We start from the raw sequence: 8,173 nt of genomic DNA, 5'->3' as shown, positions 1-8,173 counted from the left end.
AGAGGAAGAGAGACACTGATGCCAAGAGACATGGCTCATAGAACAACCTGGAAATCTGTGTAATTAACACAGGTAAAAGCTACACTAACTTTATCTCCATTATTTTAGGCCTTGTCTGGACTAGGATCTACAGATGTGATGGCAGATGATGGCAGACTGAACTGGCTAACCTACACCTTCTAAAATTCTAGTCAAGACGAGTCCAATTCTTCTTCAGCATAGAGGGAGCCATCTGGAATAACCTTCTTGTCTCTGTATTATAGAATTGTTATCTCATATCTCAGCTGAAAATAGATCTTTTCCCCCTCTTGGCATACACTGCAACTCTTAATTAGAGCAAGGTGGAAGTGGTTTTCCCATCCCATGAGAATTTTTGCTAATTTCAAAATAGTTCCTATTCTGCAGCACGAAATGGAGACTTTGAAAATGTTCATGAAAAATATAAGGGCAGGAGCACTCAACTCACACCACCAATAGTCTGATGGTTATGGCACTCACATGGGATGCAGGGGCTATGGAAATCTAGGTTTATGTTGTGGCTTTGTCTCATTCAGAGCTGCAACTTGAACCCAGGTGTCCTATCTCCCAGGAGCATACCCTAATCACCAACCTACTGGCTATTCTAGACAGATGATCCCTTCTCTGCCCTCCCCCCTAGGGATTCCATCCTGGGCTTACACAGCCATCCTGATGAAAGTTTTGTTGAAACCATCCTTCACAGGAAAAATTTCAGGTTTGATAAATTGCCATTTTCCAACAAAATGTCTTTCATCAAAAAATTCTTGAGTAGCCCTGCTCTTAATCTCGCTCTTTCTGTGCTTGTCATTTCTATTTTAAATTTGTAACAAATTTAATTCTGGAAAGCGTTTTGTGACAGTTTACATGAAGGATGCAAGACAAAAATATAGCTGTTTGTGTACGATGTATATAAAACACCATCCATATACATTTCAATTTTACAAATCAGAAACATGGAGGAATAAATGAAAGGCTAACAACCACTGTTCAAAAGCCCCGAAGTTTCAGTTTTTCAGACTTCTTTTAACACAAGCTGCCCATACAATGAACTCTGGCAATGTTCAGTCCTGGCCTATGCCAATCCTGCTGATACAGAGATGGTCCTGTTGAGCAACACCCATAGGTGCTGGAGCTAGGAGTGCAGGGGGGCTGCAGCACCACTTGCCTTGAAGTGGTTTCCATCATATATATGTTTTACAGTTTGATTCAATGGCTCTCAGCATCCCCACGGTACAAATTGTCCCAGCACCACTGGCAACACCTCCAGTTACACTTATTGTGACCAGTTGTGTAGTTTTCTGGGGGAATATGAGAAAGTGTCCAGTTACTGTAAGGTGATGAAACTATCACTTGTGACAAAAGGCAGAATTTGAACTCGGGACTTCAGCAACCAACTAACTCCCTTACAGTAAAAACAATGAAGACCCTCTGCTCTACAGTTGCTTTACCTGATTAAACAAACTTAATTTCACAACTGTTAGGCTGCCAGTGCCAAGATTTTAGGTATTACTTTTTCCTGCTCTTCCAAAAGTGCCAATGAAGAGATTTTTCATTTGAAATCTTATTACTGATTACTTACAGTGTCACTTAAAAAGATAAATGTATCAAGGTTTAAAGTGCAAGTCAATAAAGTACTCTGATATGTATCAAACACAAAATTTTTACTAGCTAAGCGATTAGGCCTGAAAATAGAATTCATTGAAATGTACGGTAGGATAATATTCTGAACAAAAGTGATTTGTACAGTGAGCCAACAAAATTTGCTTTTATGCAGCCCTGAGGGCCAGATTTTAAAGATACTAAGAATCCTTTGAAAATTTTCCAAATGACTAGGCAGAAGCAGCTCTTTTAACTTATCTCTGCAGAATTATTCCTTTGCCTCAAAGAGGGAAATTTATTTCCAGACAGAAAACTCTTGCTTTAGTACCAAGAAATTAATCTCCATATTTTATTAATAGGATTTATATGTGCCATGATCTATTTAGAAGATGTATTATGAGGACTATGAGGCCCTCTAGATACAAACAGCCTCAGAGTTATAAAGAATGCTTGGGTAGATGAAGAGATTGCTTGGAAGGTGGTGTTAATGGAAAAGGTAATATAAACAAATACAATTACTCATAACAGCCTTTTCATCTGAGTTTCCCTGACTCATATGTCTATCTTTTAGGTCCCATCCCAGTGAACTGCGGTGCTGGGGCAGACCTCTGCATCTATGCAGAGCCCCATTGGCTGCCTGCACAAAGTAGATTACAGGATCAGGGCTTAGTCTGTAAACTGCTTAGAGCAGGTCTATCTTTTATGTGCATTATAGAGAACTAAGCTCAATGGTGCAACACTGCCAACTCCAAGCATTTAAAAATCATGAGTGAGGCACCCAAAACCCCATGAGATTGACTTAAAAACAAATCATGAAAATTATAAAACACCACCACTGAGGTTCTTTTGATTTGCCCGCTGGTTTCTGACATTTAAGGGTTACAGTTCTTAGCTTTTTTCCACAACCATGAGGCTAGAAGCTTACTCTTTTTAAAATGAACACTCGCATAATCACAACTCCAGTAGCTGTGGCTATAATAGTAAAACGTCAAAGCTTAAAAGATTCACAGTCAGAGAGTGAAATGCCATAAAATGAGGAGACTGAACTAATGTAAAAATGGCCATATCTGAGCAGTGAGCAGATATTTGAATTGAGCATTGTAGAAGGAAGGACTTACTGTGGGCACCCTCCCCTCATGGGTTGGCAGAGGATAGTTGCTTTTTTTCTTTTTAGCACCTTCTGTTACTGGTTGTTCTAGTCCTGTTGTGGCCTCTTTTCTTGTGACTTGACCCTGCAGGCATGTCATGTTTTAGTTCCAGCCCTTCTGGGGTAACAAATCATCCAACAAATAATAGGCCCAATCCTTACATCTGGTCTTCAGCTCTCAACTCTGGGCCCTGTGGTATCTATACTTTGCTCAGAGCCTTCTGTCATCCTTCTCCCCTTCTCATAGGCCTCAACACCTTCCATAGTGTCCAGTACCTAGGCCCTCCCACTACATGGGGTACCAGTACAGGGACCCTATAACCAGCCACCAAGGACTGCTCCATCAGACTTCTTCCTTGTACCTCCCTGGACTTCTTCCTACAATAGCCTAATTTCAGGCCTTCTCCACACCACTTGTCTGGTTCACCCTTCTTTCAAGATCAAGGCTCCCAGGGCTCTCCCTTGGATCTCTTCCCCCCTCCCCCCACAACAAAATTCCAAACCCAGAAGTACAAACAAAACTAATTTCTGCCTTCCTTAGGCTTAACTTTTCATCCCTCTCTGTTTCTCAGTTAAACACCTCCAAGGGCTTTCTGCTTGGAAATCTAGATCCTGCCCCTTTGTCAGACTCACCATCAGTTTTCTCTACCCCACTAGCTTCTCCCTGTCTCAGAAAAGATGTTTGTTTAACCCACAGTGGAGGCGGCCAGTCAGCACTCTAAACAAAATCACTTTATTTTTCCTATCTGGGCAGCTGAAGTATGTCGTTATCCTTAACTCTAGGGAACAGTGCAAAAAATCTTCCTCTTTTTTTGTTGATCCGAATTTTGTGCCTTTCCTCTTTTAAATGTTTCTGTATTAAGCTTTTGATTCCTGTTTACTCAAGGATATTTCTATGTCAATCTTTCCCTTTTTTACAGGGTTTTTAGCTGCATTGTCCACCATTTCATTTCCTGTTATCCCAATATGTGTTGGGGTCCAGGCTAATGCTCGATGTATACCCATTTGTACTAGAAATATAATTTCATTGATTAAATCACTTCTACATACAGATACACACTCTTTTATTGCCATAAGGCCTGATATTGAGTCCAAAGAAAAAAAGAACAAAAAAGATCACTGCTGCCAGGAATACATCCCAGATACTGTTTTACACTAGCATTATTGCTACTAATTCAGCTATCAAGAGAGCTACAAAATTGGATATTCTTTTAGGTGTACTAACTCCTAATTTTGGTGTATAATATGCTGTCATTTTTTTTTTCTTTTTTTTCTTCTTATTTGGACCTCTCTGTATATAAAAACTGCACTTTTCATCTACATACTAGTACACTTCATTTTTTTATTCCTCATCTCCTTTTTACCCTTAACTTCATGAAAGAAATCTAGATTCACATTTAGACATGTGCCTTTCCATTCATAACCAATTTTTCCATGATTAAAAGTTTCGACTTTATCATTTCCTTGTCTTTCATATCCTACATCATTGCATGCAGTGTAATTGTAGCTGTGTCAGACCCAGGATATTAAAGAGACAAGGTTCTTTCTCTAAGTCCTGCCTCCACTCTTCAACTCGAATGGCATGTGGAGATCTAACACCGTGTCCTATCATTCACTTACCAAATTCCCCAGAATCCTTATATATTTGTTTCATCATTCATTCATAATCTTTCATCATTACAGTTCCCATTAACTTTGGCCCAGAAAATTAGATCCAGTAGTTTCATTCACAACGTAACCGGCATTTCACTGGAAGATATCTGTAGCGCATATGAGTGCTGCAATGAATGCACTGCATGCATCTCATAGTGCCCATCCACTGATTAAATCTAGTTTTTAAGTTCTGATTTTGATGTGGACCCAAAAACTTGGTAGCCATAGTCAATAACTGGACTTATTAAGGCTCTGTATAGGGTCAGAAACATTTTCTTTTCCACCCCCCAATTAGTCCAAGGATTACTTTTAAGCAGGTTGATCCATCCTTTGCATTTATCTTTAAAACAGGTTATATGATCTTTCCAAAGTCTTCCCCTTATCCCTATTGTACCTACTTTGTACAACAAGCCTTCCCTCTATAGCATGTCATATGCTTTTTCAATATCTAGAAAGACAGCTATCATTATCAATATCTAGAAACAGCTATCAATATCTAGAAAGACAGCTCTGTTTCTCATGCTTTTTTGGATTTCACTTTCCAACCTAACAGTATGATTGATGGTACATCTTCTTCTCCTAAAATCACTCTGTACCTTATCTGTAATGTCATTGTTTTTCCAAACAGGCAACCACATCTTTCATTCACCGTTCTCTCCATAGTTTTGCCCAGACAGGACATAAAGGCAATTGGTCTATCAGCATCCAGTTTTGTGAATAGTGTGCCTGGTTTTCTTGTTGGAATTTCTACTGCATGTGCGACTCTTTGTTCCCATATAGCATGGTATAATTCCTAAATAACCCTCAAACGGCTTTCAGGAAGATATATAAACATTATATTGCATATATTATCTTTATCTAGGGACACATTTTTGTTGATATCAATAGCTTTCTCAAGTTATGCATTTAAAACCTTTCATTCAGTATAGTATCTTCATATTTTCCCCAGATGCATAATAGTTCATGTCTCTCTGCAAGAATTGTCTTAGTCTGGCAGAAAACTGACCTTTGATTTTCATCGTTATTTACTCCTTGGAAAGTTTCTGTTAAAACTTTTGCTTTCTCAATATCAGAGCTTCTATCGATTTCTAATTTGTGTATTTCTGATGTTCTGGTAACGTCATCCAACCTCCCGTAATACTTCCTACAATTCTCTTTCTATTGCCTTATTTAAAAAAAAAGGAAGAAGGTACTTCATTAGATCTTCACTAGTCATTCTAGTTTTTGCTCTCTTATAGGCTTTGTTCCTTTTTTAATTGCCATTTTGTACTCCTATTTCTACCAAAGAGGTGAGCTTTTAGTTGTGGACTACTTCAATATCTTATGTATTGCTACAGTAGCTGCTGGTATTATCCCCTTTATTACTCTGTCATTGAAATTCTCTGTACCATCACTCACACAATGATCATTCACAAATTCTCTACATTTACTTGTAAATAGTTCCCAGTTAACTTTCTTACAATTCTAGGTGGATAATTTTTCATTACCTTCAACTTTACTGTGTCCTTGAAAAGTAATAAGTTTGTGGAAATGATCTCAACTTATTCTTTCTTCCTTTTATATTTCCCAGTAGCATTTGCATGCAATATCTGCTGTTATAATTCCCAGGTCTAAGCAAACCTACCATCTGCTGCATTAACTCTATTTGGGGTGCCATAATTTAAAATCACTAGATTGTATTTGTTTATGAAAGTCTCTAGGTATGTACCATTATTATCAGTTGTCCTACTTCCCCTCAACTTATTATGACTGTTTAGGTAACCACATAAAATACATGTTTTTTTAGCATTCTTCACTATTTCTTGTAATGCCAAGTATTCCAGTTTTCCACATGGGTTATAGTTATTATAAATACTTAAAGCAAGATGTATCTTCTGCTTTGAAATCTCAACAGCATTTTATCTGAGGCTTACTTCTTCTGTGTAGTTTAATCTTTCGCCTATGAAAGTACAAACATCTCCTCTACCTAGTTTTTGGCATATTACATTTAGGCAAGACCCTGGAATTTTAAAAGCTAGCTTTTCTACCAGCCGTGTTTCTATGATATCTGATTTAGTTCTTATTTCCAGTATATTTTCTTTTAATTCTGGACTATGTGCCATCAAATTGTGTACATTCCAACAAAAGATTGTGATTCCCATAATAGTCATATTTCACCTCATTCACAATTGCATGAATATGATCCACTGACAGATTGCTAACATGAGTGTTTTTTTGCTCCCTTTGCTATAATTTTTTTTTTTTTTTGCTTTTCCCTGTCTGTAATGTTCAATTTATCACTTCTATCATAAGTGCAATGAGCCTCTCTTTTTCCACTATTAATATATCATCACCTGTTCCTTCCGCAGTGTTTATCATTCTGTACAGGAGGGTGTATCTACAGTTCCCCTTTTCCTGGGCTGACTTTCTCTTTCTTTTCTTCCTGATGTTTTGAGACTCTTAAAACAGCTTTGACACAAGATATGTTGTTAACATTTGTCTTTTGTATCTCTTTAGCCTGTCTTGCCACAATACATCTTCTATATGCTAGACTTCAATCCCCACTGCACCTACTACACTTGACTTTGGCCCTTTCTATACAGTTTTCATAGGAATGCTCTTCTCCACATTCACCATGTCTAATTTTCCCTTTAGAAGCATATGCTACATACTCATAATGTTGGCATTTACAACACCTTGGCAGGTGGTGGTGATGGGAGAAGATACAAGTCTTGTTTCTAAATATCTGATTCCCTAGTATTACTTTCTCAGGTAGAATCCGTCCCTTAAATGTAATCAGTACAGATGTTGATAGCTTGCTTTCTACTCCTTGTTTATTAAGTAGCTGCTTACTTATTAACACACTGTCCTTTCCTGTGCATTTGATTGTCTCGTTATTGGTCAGTTACAATGGTACCCCATATATCATCCCCTTTGTTTCAGTCAAATGCTTTGGTAGCTGGCAACTTACTGGAACTTTGGGAAAGTTCAAGTTGTTAGCAGTTTATCAGTTTGCTTTTTGTTTTTACATTCAACTAAAAGATCCCCATCTTGCAACCTTTTGACTCTTAACATATCCCCTTTGGTTTTTTTTAAATCTAGTCAGCTAGTTTCACAGGGTTAATATCATCTATTCTTATGTCCTTGGCTAGTGATCTTACAATTATAAGATTTTGGTTTATTTTTTTCTTAGCTTTACTTTTTTGCCTATACCATTTACCATCCGAATCTGCTTCTACTCTCCCCTACCCACCCTTTATATCCATTCTCCTACTCTATTAATCTTCTCTTCATTGTTACAAGTGCTTTCTTTTGTGGTCAGACAATTTTCCATCTCATCCAGTTTTCTACTTAGCCTCCAGATTCCTTACACTTCTCCACACAGCCTCAACTGTCTCCCTAGCCCAGCTCAGCCCACCCACACCAAACTTCCTTCTAGGCCAGACTTCCTCACTTTATAGCATCACTCAGCTCCTCTCCAGCTGAGCCTCATCTTTAATTGCTCCTGGCCTACCCAACATGTGCAACCAGCTGCCTTAATTAAACTTGTCAGCTCCAGTTAACCCTTCATCACCTGTGGGAGGTTTACACCCCATTACAAGCATCATGAATATAAATGTCTCTATTTATTGCTATATGAATAGGTATAAATCTAAGTGAGCGGTAGGACAGAGCAGGATAAATTCTACAGAGTATGGGGAAAATAGGAGGAGAGCTATTACACCGTTCAGAGACAGCTTCATATGGTGATTCCAGCCTCCAGACTCTTCATAATCA

This window comes from Lepidochelys olivacea (genome assembly GCF_965140295.1).
Source record: "Lepidochelys olivacea isolate rLepOli2 genome assembly, chromosome: 1".
NCBI lineage: Eukaryota > Metazoa > Chordata > Testudines > Cheloniidae > Lepidochelys > Lepidochelys olivacea.
Note: the sequence above shows the minus strand (reverse complement) of the source record.